Raw genomic sequence first — 13,793 nt, 5'->3', positions numbered from 1 at the left:
CCATATTTTCTTCTTCAACACTCCTCTCAAATTGGAGTTCCTAACCTTCACAAGAAAAGAAATTTTCATCTCTATCCTCCTCCTTACTTAGATGTTCTTTATTTCTAAAAAAAATTTACCTCCACTACTTCTCAACACCTCTTCTTTTGAACTTCTCCTTCCACTTCTCTCCATTAAGTGACCCTTTCCTTTTAAAGAGGCCCAAATTGTACATAGAAAATATTAGAGAAGAAAGCATCACTCTAGCCAAACGATAAAACTCCATATTCCTTTCAAAATGGTATATGTTTGAAAAAAGACTCCTTTCAATTTCGAAGGCAGACATGCCCTATTTTAGTGCATGAAAAAAAGAAAGAGTATTCACAATTTTAATGGTAGCTCACAAAATATACTACTTTGGTGAATAAAAAAACTTAACTCACTCTGACTGTTGGGTGCACTCTTGTTCTATGTAGGAAATATAGCCAGTGCTCTGAAGTGATAAAAAAACATACAAGAAATTTCATTACCTATTTCAAAATTCTAGAATTTCTAGAGGACTAACAAAAGTGACCATTGTTTTATACCAAGAAGGTGACAAAAGAAGTAGAATGATAACAAAAAATTAACCAGAATAGTAACTAACCAATGGAGCAGAAAATTGACTAAAAAAGTTGACCACAAGAGTTTGACTAAACAATTGACCCAAAAAAATTACTAAAATTTTAATAATAAATTAAATACAATGGAGATATACCTTGGAGAAAGGGGGAATGCACCATGGAGTTTAACTAGAACATTAGTTGGAGTTAATTGCAGTATCATATTCATATGGCCTTCGAGCAAAACAATCTTTCCTCATGGACACTCTTAGAATCCCAACATATGGCCTAACTTACTATGATGAAAGAAGGCTAGTTTGCCTCCCAAATGAAGAAGAAATAACTTAAAAGAACAAAAAAAACAGCTTTGAAAATAAGGGAAACTTCTTTGCACAAAATGAAGATGGTTTACACTTGTGGTTACAAAGCCTACTTATATGCAAACTAGGTATAAGAATCCTTATCACTTCATCTTACATGGATCAGTATGATCTTCCCACCTAAGTATGAAGTTTACCCCTTTATTTAAATTCAAACTTGGCATTATCTCAAATGCCTAAATAAGCTCATAAAATATAATTCAAGAGCATTTGAATCGATCCAAGTTAAAATTTAAATTTTAAACAAGACAAAGAAATTGATAGCCAGCCTCTACAACTTGAATGCATGCGTGCCACTCACCTACACACGTGCCTTGCCTATGTGGCTCATCCACGCACCTCACCTATATCCTCATCCACGCCTGGGTGGGGGGCAAGGGTTGGGTCGGGATTAATTAAATAACACATTTAATGTAATACATAACTATCTTGATCATAGCTAATACTAATTAATTAATGACATTATGTATTTTCTAATCATATAATTACTGATTAAGTAAGAAATAATTAAATACCTGATTATTTATGCTAATTAATCGGCCAAGTGACCTATGTAATGTAATAATAATCAATTTTTTAATCAAAAAAGTAGTAATAACTTACTTATCTAATTAATTAAACACATTCTAGTTATATAATTAGGACGGGTGACTTCCTAAGAATTCTTCGTGTTGCACCCCTTTTTGCCCTATTTTCCACTGCCACCAGCTAATTTCTCCATCGCATTGTTGCGTTTAGGGGGTGACAGAACACATTTGTATATATAGTTTATTTTCTTTTTTAACAGTTTGAAACTTTTGGGTAGAAGAGAAGAGCGAAAAAAAAGAAAAAAAGTATGATTTTGTTTAGTTTTTCTTTATTAATGCAGTTCGCTACACTTTCGACACGAACGATCAATGTTTTATTCTTTAACCCAACAAAATGGCTCTCCTTTTTTATTTTTTATATCTCGATTTTTGCGTAAGATTATAATTTTTATTTTATTTTATGTAGGGAATGTGGAAAAGACCGACAGAACACGAGGGGGTATAGTGAAGCCGGAGAAGGGATTGGTAGCATGAAGAGGGTAACACAAAAGAGTGCGAACATACTAGCACCAATGCACCAGATCTCATCAGACCTCAGAAGTTAAGTGCGCTTGGATGAGACTAGACCTAGGATGGTTGACCTCCTAGGCAGTCCACGTGTAGCACCCGTTTTTATCCCATTTTTCCTTTGCCACTAGCTAATTTCTCCCTCGTAATGCTACGGTTAGGGGCGGCAAAACATATTTGTATATATAGTTTGTTTTCTTTTTTAATGATTCAAAACGTTTGGGTAGAAGAGAAGAGGGGGAGAAAAGAAAAAAAGTACTATTTTGTTTTGGTTTCCGTTATTAATGTAGTTTTGTTCAGTTTCAACACGGACGATGAATGTTTTATTCTTTAAGCCAACGACATAACGCTTTTAATTTTTTATGTCCTGATTTTTGCTGAAGATTTTAATTTTTTATTATATTTTATGTAGGGAATGTGGAAAAGACCGGAAAAATACGGGGGGAGGGGGAAGCTAGGGAAGGGATTGGTAGGATGGAGAGGGAAACACAAACGGGTGCGATCATACCAACACTAATGCACTGAATCCCACCAAAACTCCGAAGTTAAACGTGTTTTGGTGACTGCAGTACTTGGATGGGTGACCTCCTAAGAAGTCCTCTTGTTGCACCCATTTTTACCCTTTTTTCCTTTGCCACCTGCTAATTTCTCCCTCGTAATGCTGCGGTTAGGGGCAACAAAACGTATTTTTATATATAGTTTGTTTTTTTTAACGGTTCAAAATGTTCGGGTAGAAGAGATGAGGGAAAAAAACTACGATTTTGTTTTGTTTTCCATTATTAATGTAGTTTGTTTAAGTTTTGACACGGCTGAAGAATGTTTTATTTATTTAATCCAATCACATAGCGCTCCTTTTCAATTTTTTATATCTCGATTTTTTCTTAAGATTTAAACTTTTTATTTTATTTTATGGAAAGAATGTGGAAAAGACCGACAGAACACAGGGGAAGAGGGAAGCCAGGGAAGGGATTGGTAGGATGGAGAGGGTAACACAAACGGGTGCGATCAATAAAATTTGGCATTTTGATAAATGTGGTAGAAAGAAAAAAATTTGAATAAGATAAGCAAGCTAAATTTTTTTTGCAATTTCAGTTAATGTAATAAGAATCAGTTTCTATTCTCTTTTTCCAATGAACTAACCCATCAACTCATAAAATAGTTTTCAAACATGAAGAAGATTGAATTTTCAGCATATATGATGTTAATGCTGAGTAATTTCAGATCACCTTTGTGCTCACTCTAGGAAAACAACACACAAAGTAATTGACTTCAGTTCTAATAGGAGAGGTTAGTCAACTCACGTAGATGATGAACTTCAGCCACATTACTCAGTTCATCACCTGACATCGTTAGTGGAGCACCAGCACATGATTCTTGTTGATGAATCAAAAGAACCCAAAAATCATCTCTAGAGTTTAATTTCGAGAATTCAGATTCCACAGTATATTGAGAATCATTTGGATGAAGCGGGCAAGATGCCTCGAACCCTCGTCGAATTTTTTCTTTTCAGTCTCTCTTCTGCACTCTTCCCTCTCTCGGTCTAATTCTTCTCTCGTCTCTTCTTCCTCTGAAATGTTTTTCCTCCCTCTCGTCCTCCTTCTCCCTTCTCCCTTCTCCCTCTCGTTGTGAACGTCCTCTTGGCCTCCCACTCCCTTCTCCCTGTAGCTATTCTCTCTTCGCCCAAAATATCTCCCGATTTCATTTGATTTCCCCCATTTCAATTTTGATTTTCTTTAATTTTTGACATTTCAGCGTCAATTTCTTCAATTCTACTTCAATTCGGTTTTGATTTCACCCTTTGACTACGGTTTTCCCCAAATTTAAGAAGGTATGCCTATACCCTGACTTTGTTTATTATTTTAGTGTTGTATTTGATTTAATTTTAAATTTTGTGCGTAATGTGTATTAATTGTTGCTTAATTGTGGGATTTAGGATTGGGGTTTATGGTTCAATTTTGTCTTCGTAGGGTTTAATTTCGGGATTAGGGTTAGGGTTTATTGTATTTTTAGGGTTTAAGTTTTTTTAAATTTTTTTAGGGTTCTCAGTTTTTGGGTTTTAGGGCTTTTAGGGTTTTTAAGGTTAGGTTTTAGGGTTTAGGTTCTGGTTCTAGAATTAGGGTTTAGAGTTTGGGGTCTTGAGTCCAGTTCAAACAATGCTGAGTCACCTACACAGGCGTCCATAAGCCAACGAAACCCAACCCCCCATCACTGAGAGGTACAATTTGTAATGACTGTGAAATTATATGGGGCTCTACCAGGGATGTTCGGTGAATTTGGGCTTGAAATGTGTCTTTTTGCACTGTTTAGTTTATCTACAATGGAAATAGTTTGGTTAATCTTGAAATGTTTTAGAATGTTGTTGAAAATTTTTGAAGTGATGTAGAATGATTTTGCCATGTGGAGAGGAGATTCAGGTGTTTAAATATCCTCCACATGGTATTTTATTTTTTGTGGTTTGATGAGGACCATCTCGGATTTAGATTATAAATGGTTGTAAGAAGACCACAAATTGCTCGATATTATAACATTTGGATCTTCGAAGAAAACAACAAAATGCTCGATCTCTTGGTCGAACAGGTGAATATAGGGAATAGGTTGCCCAACAGGGTTTGGAAGCATGAGGTATATATGGATTGTCGCCCGAACGTCCCAACCACAATACCCCAGGACTTGGCTTTCCTTGCATTCAATATTTATTTTTTCTGAGCTTCTTTCATCCCATTGAGATCATATTCTTCCAAGAAGAAAACTTTGAGATCTGGATCATATCGAAATGCCCTAATATGGGGGTATCATAAATGCCTCTAGATGGAATCTACCATCTGCAACAAATACAACAACATCAACTTGCAACACTATTAGGACATGTAGTAGATGCACTTCCGCTGAAGACAAAGGTTTAGACTGTGGAACAATGATATCAATACTAGAGTCAGCTAAAACAGATTTAACGGCTCTCACAACTGCTGAGAATTGGATGGTGCATGCCACTACAATCTTTTTGTCACAAAAAAAGGCTTTAATTGTATTAATGATATGGTCTACCTCAATTTTTATTTCAATGAAAACATATAAAGCAGGGATTTTGGTGTAATCTATTGGGACTAAATAGCTATGCCCGTAATGGATCAAAAGATCCAGAAAAATCATCCACACAGCAGCATACCCCATATGTGACGCCAACTAGAATAATGCACTCATCAACAAAATCAAAGGTTTCAAAAATGTCAGAAAGAACAAGTGAGTACATGAGGAGACCATCAACGAATTGAAGGGCGACCCTTTTGGTGCTGGAAGATACAATTCACCATATTGATTTATGAATTTCGAAGTTATAATTTGAGGGGAGCATGGAAACTGCAGTATCGAGGGAAGGATTGTTAAGAATCGAATCAGGGACTTGATTTCTGAAGAAACAAATGCTTAGGAGGGGGTCTCAGGTTTTTGGAGGAAAGAACAGTGTCGGGTTCCATCTGATTAGCAAGCTACGTAAAAGAATATTTCCAAGAAAGTCACGACAGTTATCATTTGCAGACTCACCTTTTCCAGAGAAAACAATGAGAAGCGAATTGGAACAAAAAAAATACTTGAAGAGTAAAAAATACAGCATGAACTAATATGCTTTACTTACTGAACTTAGAATTCTTCTATAACACCTTTACTTCACAAAATTTCTATAAAATGTGTCCTATTTGTGCAAAATTTGGTTTTAATGGGGAAAGGAGGAATTTTGGGTTTTAATGGGGAAAGGAAGAAGTTTAGGCTTTAAAGGATGGGCTGGCATGGTGCTATATGGACAAGTTTTAATAACGTGGGAAGTTGATGAATCACATGAGGATTCCAAAGGTTGAAATCAGATAATTTGGGAAATAAGTTTAAAAAGTCATTATTCAGGTAAATAAAAATTTGAAATCCAATATTCGAGTACAATTCCTTGATATATAATAAAAATAATAATAATTTTCCACAAAATCTTTCTTATTACATGAGTTGCTAATTGGGTGTAATTAGATTAGACAACAACAACCATCATGTAGGGCATATTGAGTGAGAATTTCTTAAAACCACTAAAATTTCAAATTTTGATCAATTCAATTTCTATAATTTTTGTGAGAAAATTTTACTTTTGTGCAATGGTACCCCACCTATAAAGTAATATTTAATTAATCTATCTAATAATTACATACAAATTTTAAAGCTACAACAATTCAAAGTAATATTTAATGAATTTCTTCTTTTGAATGTTGAAGATTAAAATATAATTTTAGTTATTGAGATTTATGTTTCAATTGCATAATTCTAAACTTTTTTCAATCGATTCTTTAACTTTTTCTCCTTAGCACAACAAGGCTTATCAATAGATGACAAAAATTCAAAATACTAGCGCTAGTACTACATCATGACTTAGAAACTATCAACTATGAAATCTCCAGCAAGCGAAATATCAAGGAAGGAAAGTAGAGCTCCATGTTTAGCAAGTATTACGTAAAAGGAAACTCTAGGGAAACAAGGATTCCAAATCAGACTAGAACAGGTAGCCTCTTTGGTTTATATATAACTGAGGTAGGACTTGCTCTCTTCTGCCTTGTAGAATTGCCGGATCATACCATCCTCCTTTAGTCCACGTTTTCCATCTTTGTTGTCAGATCTTGCTCTATTCTTTCTTCTTGGGGATCAACCTACTACTCTTATATTGTTTTAATGGAGGTCAGCTTGCCCGAAAACTGGTAGGGAAATATCGTCGATGACAACAAGACAAGTAACAAGTAATCATGCACAACACAATATTTTACGTGGTTCTGTAAATGGCCTACATCCATGGGAGATGTAGAAGATTTTATAGAGAAGTTGAAGAATCACAATGCAGTCTGTTTCTCACACTAGAAATACAATCCGAGAGAGTCTTCTCTCTATTTCGTCTCAACGACTTTCGGCGAGACCGAAACTTCTCCCCACTTCGTCTTCTTGGCACACACACAGGCACTGATATGAAATCCCGAAGGAGTTCCATAAACCTCTTTGTTCCGGTATGTCCCAGACTCTGTTTTTCTGACAGCATTGTCGAACAGCTGCACCGGTACCGGCGATGGCAATGGCAATGAACAATTACTCCTGCTACAATGACTACAACATCGTCGTTCTTCTCGAGTCTCTCTTTCTTCCGAGAGACTATTTTTGTTTCAGAAATAGAGTCGAAGTCCCGCCGTACAGCACCGGCAACGGCGACGACAGCGACGTCGTACTATAGCCTTGGGCGTCGAGCCTCTGAGCACTCTTTCTCCTAACCACGGCATCGCCTGAAGGTCTCTCAAAAAACCCCTACTATTTTTTCGAGAGCTCCTCTGTCGCTCTCTATTTTTTGCCCTGACCCTGTTCGAAAACTTGAGCCTTTTTTTTTCACAAACAGAGTCGCAGTTTCCTCTTGAGAGACTCTCTACGTGCAACGTCTCTGTTTCGGCAACATAGACGAAGTCTTCATGCTGAGGGACTCTGTTCGCACACCGTCTCTGTTTCGGCAACAGAGTCGTATGCAGTGGACCAGACTTCACAGTCCTCAACAATTCTCCCACTTGGAGACTGGTACACCAACTGCATCGCCCTCTTCCTCAAACATGATATCCTCCATCTCTGCAACTCACTACCCCTGTCTTCATACTAGAAGACCCACTGAAGCTGCGCACAACTTCAGTTTCTCAAGAATAACACCCTTTGTCAACATATTAATAGGGTTCTTCCCTTGTGGAAGTTTTGTCAACTCCCATGTCTGATTCCCTAATAGGGTATCCATTTCATCCTTCATGGCTAGCTCTCATTTGCTAGAATAGTCATCTTGAGAGGTTTCTTTGTAACTTTGCGGTTCTCTACCATCTATCAACAAAATATAAATCAAAGTAGGTGAGAAACACTGTGGAGGATGAATAGTCCTTACTGACATGCGAACTACAGCTGTAGGAGTGGACGTCTCTAGATCTGACTGTGGAATAATAGGAGGTGGTGCACTGGACCCACTCTCCCTGTCACTCGTATCTCTGCACTGCACTATGGCCTCTGGTAGGTCATCCAGTCTAATAAAGTCTCACTCCATAGGAGCTACTTCAGCAACTGTACTGGACTTGTCCTTGTACACAATCTTCTTATAATCTTTCAGCTCTGATACCAATTGTTACGGAAAAATCGTCGATGACAACAAGACAAGCAACAAGTAATCATGCACGATACAATATTTTACGTGGTTCGGAAAATTGCCTACGTCCACAGGAGCTGTAGAGAATTTTATTGATCAGTTGAAGAATCACAATATAGTCTATTTCTCACACCAGAAATACAACCCAAGAGAGTCTTCTCTCTATTTCGTCTCAACGAGTTTCGACAAGACTGAAACTTCTCCATGCTTCATCTTGCTGGTGGACACATAGGTACCGATACGAAATCCTGAGGGAGCGCCGTAAACCTCTATGTTCCGGTAAGTCCCAGACTCTGTTCTTCCCACAAAAGTGTCGAATAGTAGCACGGGTAACCGCGACGACAATGGCAACAAACAATAACTCTGGAAATGGTGATGACAACGTCGTCGTTCTTCTCGAGTCTCTCTTTCTGCCAAGAGACTCTATTTCGCACTCTGTTTCTGTTTCAAAAACAGATTCGAAGTCCCGCCCTACAGCACCGGCAACAGCGACGGCAGTGGCATTGTACAACAGCTCTGACTGTGATGATGGCAACGTTGTCGATCCAACAGAGTGCCAGTCAAATCTTTTTTGCCATTTTTCGGCTTCCACCCCCACTCTCAAGTCGCCACGCAATTCAAGAAAGAGCACACGCGGTTTGCCAACAATGAGGTGACCTGCCATTCCCGATCGACCGCCCAAAGTGCGTAATAGACCTACCTTTGCCCTGCTAAAAATCTTTTCAAAATGTGTTCTATGTGCCCTCGCCCCCTCTTTATCTAAGCAAATGAGACATCACAAACAAATGCAACAAATTATGATTATTCTCAATAGTGAACAAACAATGAAATACAAGACTCTCAACACGCAACGTCCCTGTTTTGGCAATAGAGACAAAGTCTTCCTAACGAGGGACTCTATTCGCAAACCGTCTTTGTTTCAGCAACAGAGTCATGTGCAGAGGACCAGGCTCCACAGTCCTCCACAAAGACATCTCACTTGAAATTCTTTCCCGTCAGCCCAAAAAATGACAACTCAAGTTTGAGGCTATTTTAAATAAATGACAAAATATGATCAAGAAAGTTAGTTTCTTTCACTGCCAAATCAATTGAATTCGGTTTTGCCTATCTCAAATACAACGACTATGGCTTCATACGTGAATGTATGTTTTGGCGCTTTGATGACAAAGGGGCACTCACACTCCATGAGTCCCTCGTCTTCCCTTCACATTACAACATCAAGAATATGGGTTCATGCAATGACGTCATCTTCTAGTGCAAGAAAATCCATACTAATCTCAAACTCAGTTACTATCTCTATAATCCCATTACCAAGCATCTCATGACTCTTCCTCCACTCCCTCCTTTCAGAATGGCCCATGACCCCTTTGATAGTTGTTTCCCTTTTTTAGGTATAACCCTATAAAATTTAGGATATCATGAACGGAACTTTAGATCAACAAGAAAGAAGAAAAAGAAGAAGAGAGAAGGAGAAGAGAAGAAGAAGAACAAGGAAAGAGAGAGTTTGGATTAAGGGAGAAGAGGGTTGCATCAAAAAGAAAAATGAGGGCTGGACGAATTTGTGGAAAGAGAGGAGAGTGCTTCAATGCCCTACCTCTTAGCCAATGCCTTTATTTATAGTTTTACAATGCCCTTAGGGCTACAACTTGATAAAAAAAAGACATAAAAGGAACACATATTTACACTTCTATGCCATCTTTATGGAAAGTACCATATTTTACACATATGCCACTCCTTTGACGTGTGGGCATCTTGTCTTGAGCTCGTGGGCTTGAGCCCATCTTCCAACACTCTTCATCAAGCTGGAGGAGAAAAAACATCATAAATACCCAGCTTGCCACATATAAATGATAGGATTTTAGATGTAATGGGTTTAGTGAGAATATTAGCTACTTGCTCTTGAGATGACACATGTTTGAGAGAGATTATTCCTGCTTGAAACCTCTCCCGTTTAAAATGACAATCCACCTCAATATGTTTAGTTATTTCATGAAAAACTGGATTTGAAGTGATATGAATGGCTGCTTGATTATCAAAATGCAGATTCAAGGACCCCTTTTTATAAAAATCTAGTTCGGTAAGAAGAATCCTGACCCATAAAAGTTCACTAACGGTATGGGCCATAGCTTTGAATTCTGCTTCGGCACTAGATCTTGCAACCACATTTTGCTTCTTACTTTTCCATGTAACCAAGTTTCCCCCAACCAAAGTACAATATCCTGATGTTGATTTTCTATCATCAAGGGATCCGGCCCAATCTGCATCTGAGAAGCCTTCTATGTTGAAGTGCCCATGTTTTTTATACAACAATCCTCTTCCTAGAGCTCCTTTTAGATAACATAATATTCTCTCTAAAGCCTGTCAATGGGTAATTTGTGGTTTGTGCATGAATTGACTCACCACACTTACATCATATGATATATCTGGCCTAGTTACCGTGAGATAAATCAATTTTCCCTTGAGTCTTTGATATTTGCCAATATCAATATCTTCTTCATTTGTGGCACATAATTTTAAATTTGTATCCATAGGTGTGTCAACTGGTCTACAACCCTTCATTCCTGTTTCTTCAAGGAGATCCAAGACATATTTCCTTTGAGACAATATTATCCCATGTTTGGATTGAAGAACTTCTATACCCAAAAAATATTTAAGCTTACCAAGGTCTTTAGTCTTGAATTCCTGACATATCATATGCTTCACCTCTTTTATGCTCAAAGCATTGTCATCGGTTAAGATAATATCATCCACATATACGGCCAATAATATTTTTCCTTTGACCGTATCTTTATAATATACAGAATGATCAACTGAGCACCGATGAAAACCAAACCGAAGGAGTGTTTGACTAAATTTATCAAACCAAGCCCGAGGGGACTACTTAAGCCCATATAAAGATTTTTTTAACTGGCATACTGACTCCCCCTCAACCACATAACCAGGTGGTTGAACCATATAAATTTCCTCACTGATATCACCATTTAAAAAAGCATTTTAACATCCAACTGATAGACAGGCTATGAGGAGTTAGCAGCAATAGATAAGATGATGCGTACGGAATTCAATTTTGCAACATGAGAGAAGGTCTCCTCATAATCTATCCCATAGTACTGCGTAAAGCCCTTAGCCACCAATCGAGCTTTAATACAAGCAACCGATTCATCCGGATTATGTTTCACCAAAAAAACCCATCGACAACCAACCTGTCTTTTACCTTTCGGGAGTGATGTTAAGTACCAGGTTTGGTTTTCGTATAAGGCGTGCATTTCTTCATCCATAGCTGCCTTCCATACTGGATGTCTCAGGGCCTCCTGATACGACTGCGGAACGGAAGTAGAAGAAAGGGACGCAAGAAACTGAAAACACTCGAAAGACAAGTGAGGGTGAGACATAAAATTTGAGATAGGATGTGAAGTAGTACAGGAGCGACGTTTTTTTCTTAAAGCAATATGCCGAGTATCAAATTCAGGCCCATACATAGGAGGAGAAGGACTTACCTCAGGTGGATCCGACAACTCCATAGGTGAAGGTACGGCCGATGCATCAGAGGATGGATCCACTTTAAGATTGAATGGCATAAGCGGACAAGGAGTAGTAGAAGGACAAGTCCATCCTAGAGGAGCATCATGGGAGGAGTAGAAGGGGGTGTCCTCAAAGAAAGTCACAACCCTAGAGATAAACATCCTCCTAAGGGTAGGATTGTAACAGACATAACCTTTCTGGGTGCGAGACTACCCCAAAAAAATGCACCTCATAGACCGAGGATCAAGTTTATTTTTATGTGGGGATGCAACATGAACAAAACACGTACATCCAAACACTTTCAAAGGAAGAGAAAAAGGATCTTCACCATTAAATAACACAGAGTAAGAAGTTTTATGATGAAGGACTGATGAAGGTAACCTATTAATGAGAAAGCATGTTGTAAGTATAGCATGAGGCCAATAGAAATAGGGTACCTTCATGGAGTAGAGGAGGCCCCGAGCAACTTCAAGAAGATAACGATTCTTCCTTTCAGCAACACCATTTTGTTGAGGAGTATAGGCACATGATGTTTGATGAATAAGCCCATTACTCTCACAAAATGATTTGAAGTCATGAGACATGTATTCCTTAGCATTATCAGATCTAAGGGTTTGAATTTTCTTCCCAAATTGTGTTAAGACCATAGCATGAAAAATTTTAAACAAAGGAAAAATTTCTGAATGCTCTTTAAATAGATATAACCAAGTCACTCGAGTAAAATCATCAACAAAAATGACAAAATATTTAACTTGGGTAATATTTGAGACACATAAAGGGCCCCATACATCAGAATATATTAGCTCAAATGGAGCAGTACTTGTAGTTGTAAGACGAGGAGAATATGTACTCCTGACATGTTCACTTAATTGACAAACCTCACAACTAAAATTAGAAAGTCCTTTTAAAGATGGAACCAAAGAACGAAGTGAAGGGGTAGATGGATGACCCAATCGATTGTGCCAAAGTTGGGCCTCAGATGTAGTGGACGATAATGCAAATAATGGTGGAAGAGTGAAGTAGTACAAACCCCCCTTTTCATGGCCGCCACCAATCACCCACTTCGTAGTCAGATCCTGAAAGACACAAGAAGACGGTGAGAAGGTGATAGAGCAATTTAATTGTTTGGTCAATTGACTAACCGGGAGAAAATTTAAAGGAAATTGAGGAACAAACAAAACATCTTGAAGGGGAGTAGATGAAGTAAGAGAGGAGAAACCTTTGCCAAGGGCCTTGGTTTGGGTACCATCAGCAATAGTAAGAAATTTATGAGGATAACAAAGAGATAAGGACTGCAAACAAGTGTTTGTTACCCGATAGATGTTCGGAGGCCTCGGTGTTGATGATACAAGAGGAAGAGGAAGAAGAGGAAGAAAGCATACTTGAGGCAATAGTAGTGGCAGCAGTAGATGATGAGGGAATAGATGATTCCATGAAGGACTTCATTTTCTGAAATGTAGCATAGTCCTCAGCCGTAAGAGTCACATTTCCAGATGATGATTCAACCTTATCTTCATTTTTCTCAATGTTAACCGAGACTGGGTTAGTTGTGGTCCAATTAGGCTTGCCATGAAGTTTCCAGCATGATGCCACTAGGTGGTTTTGACGGCCACAATAAGTGCAAAGTTGAGGCTTAGTACGGAAAGAATTCTGACCCATTCTAGCACCTCTATTTTCAGCCCCTCTCATAGTTCGACCCCCTCTCATATTTCTGCCCCATCCTCAGGATGAGGAAGATGTTCCCCGATTGCCAGAGAGCATCGCCGATGGAGCATCAATAGGAGAAGGAAGGGATGGATCCGGTATCTGAAGTAATGTAGCACTAATATCATCGAAGGATGGAAGAGCAGAAGAACTTAGAAGCTGAGTTTTGGCCACCTCAAGGTATGATTTAATATTCGATAAGCAAATGGCTGCTGCCAAAGCTTCTCTTTGTCGTTCTTGAACGACAATATCAGTGGAATATGGCTGAGCTAGTTTTCATTCTTGAAGAAGACCTCAAAACCGTACCAAAAATTCATGAATATTATCT

The 13,793-nt window shown here is 38.3% G+C and overlaps 2 pseudogenes; one reads left to right on the top strand and one right to left on the bottom strand.

Annotated features, from left to right (window-relative positions):
• Positions 1-2,549: 2,549 nt before the first annotated feature.
• Positions 2,550-2,668, top strand: LOC137943324 (5S ribosomal RNA; annotated as a pseudogene).
• A 54-nt stretch (positions 2,669-2,722) lies between these two features.
• On the bottom strand, positions 2,723-5,665 carry LOC137942942 (uncharacterized; annotated as a pseudogene).
• Between the last annotated feature and the right edge of the window lie 8,128 nt (positions 5,666-13,793).

This window comes from Aristolochia californica, unplaced genomic scaffold, assembly GCF_029961685.1.
Source record: "Aristolochia californica isolate CCGP_79_NKW_82.1479 unplaced genomic scaffold, dmAriCali1.0.hap1 SCAF_10, whole genome shotgun sequence".
NCBI lineage: Eukaryota > Viridiplantae > Streptophyta > Magnoliopsida > Piperales > Aristolochiaceae > Aristolochia > Aristolochia californica.
The sequence above is the reverse complement of the archived record's forward strand: the minus strand, read 5'-3'. Positions and strand labels throughout refer to the sequence as shown.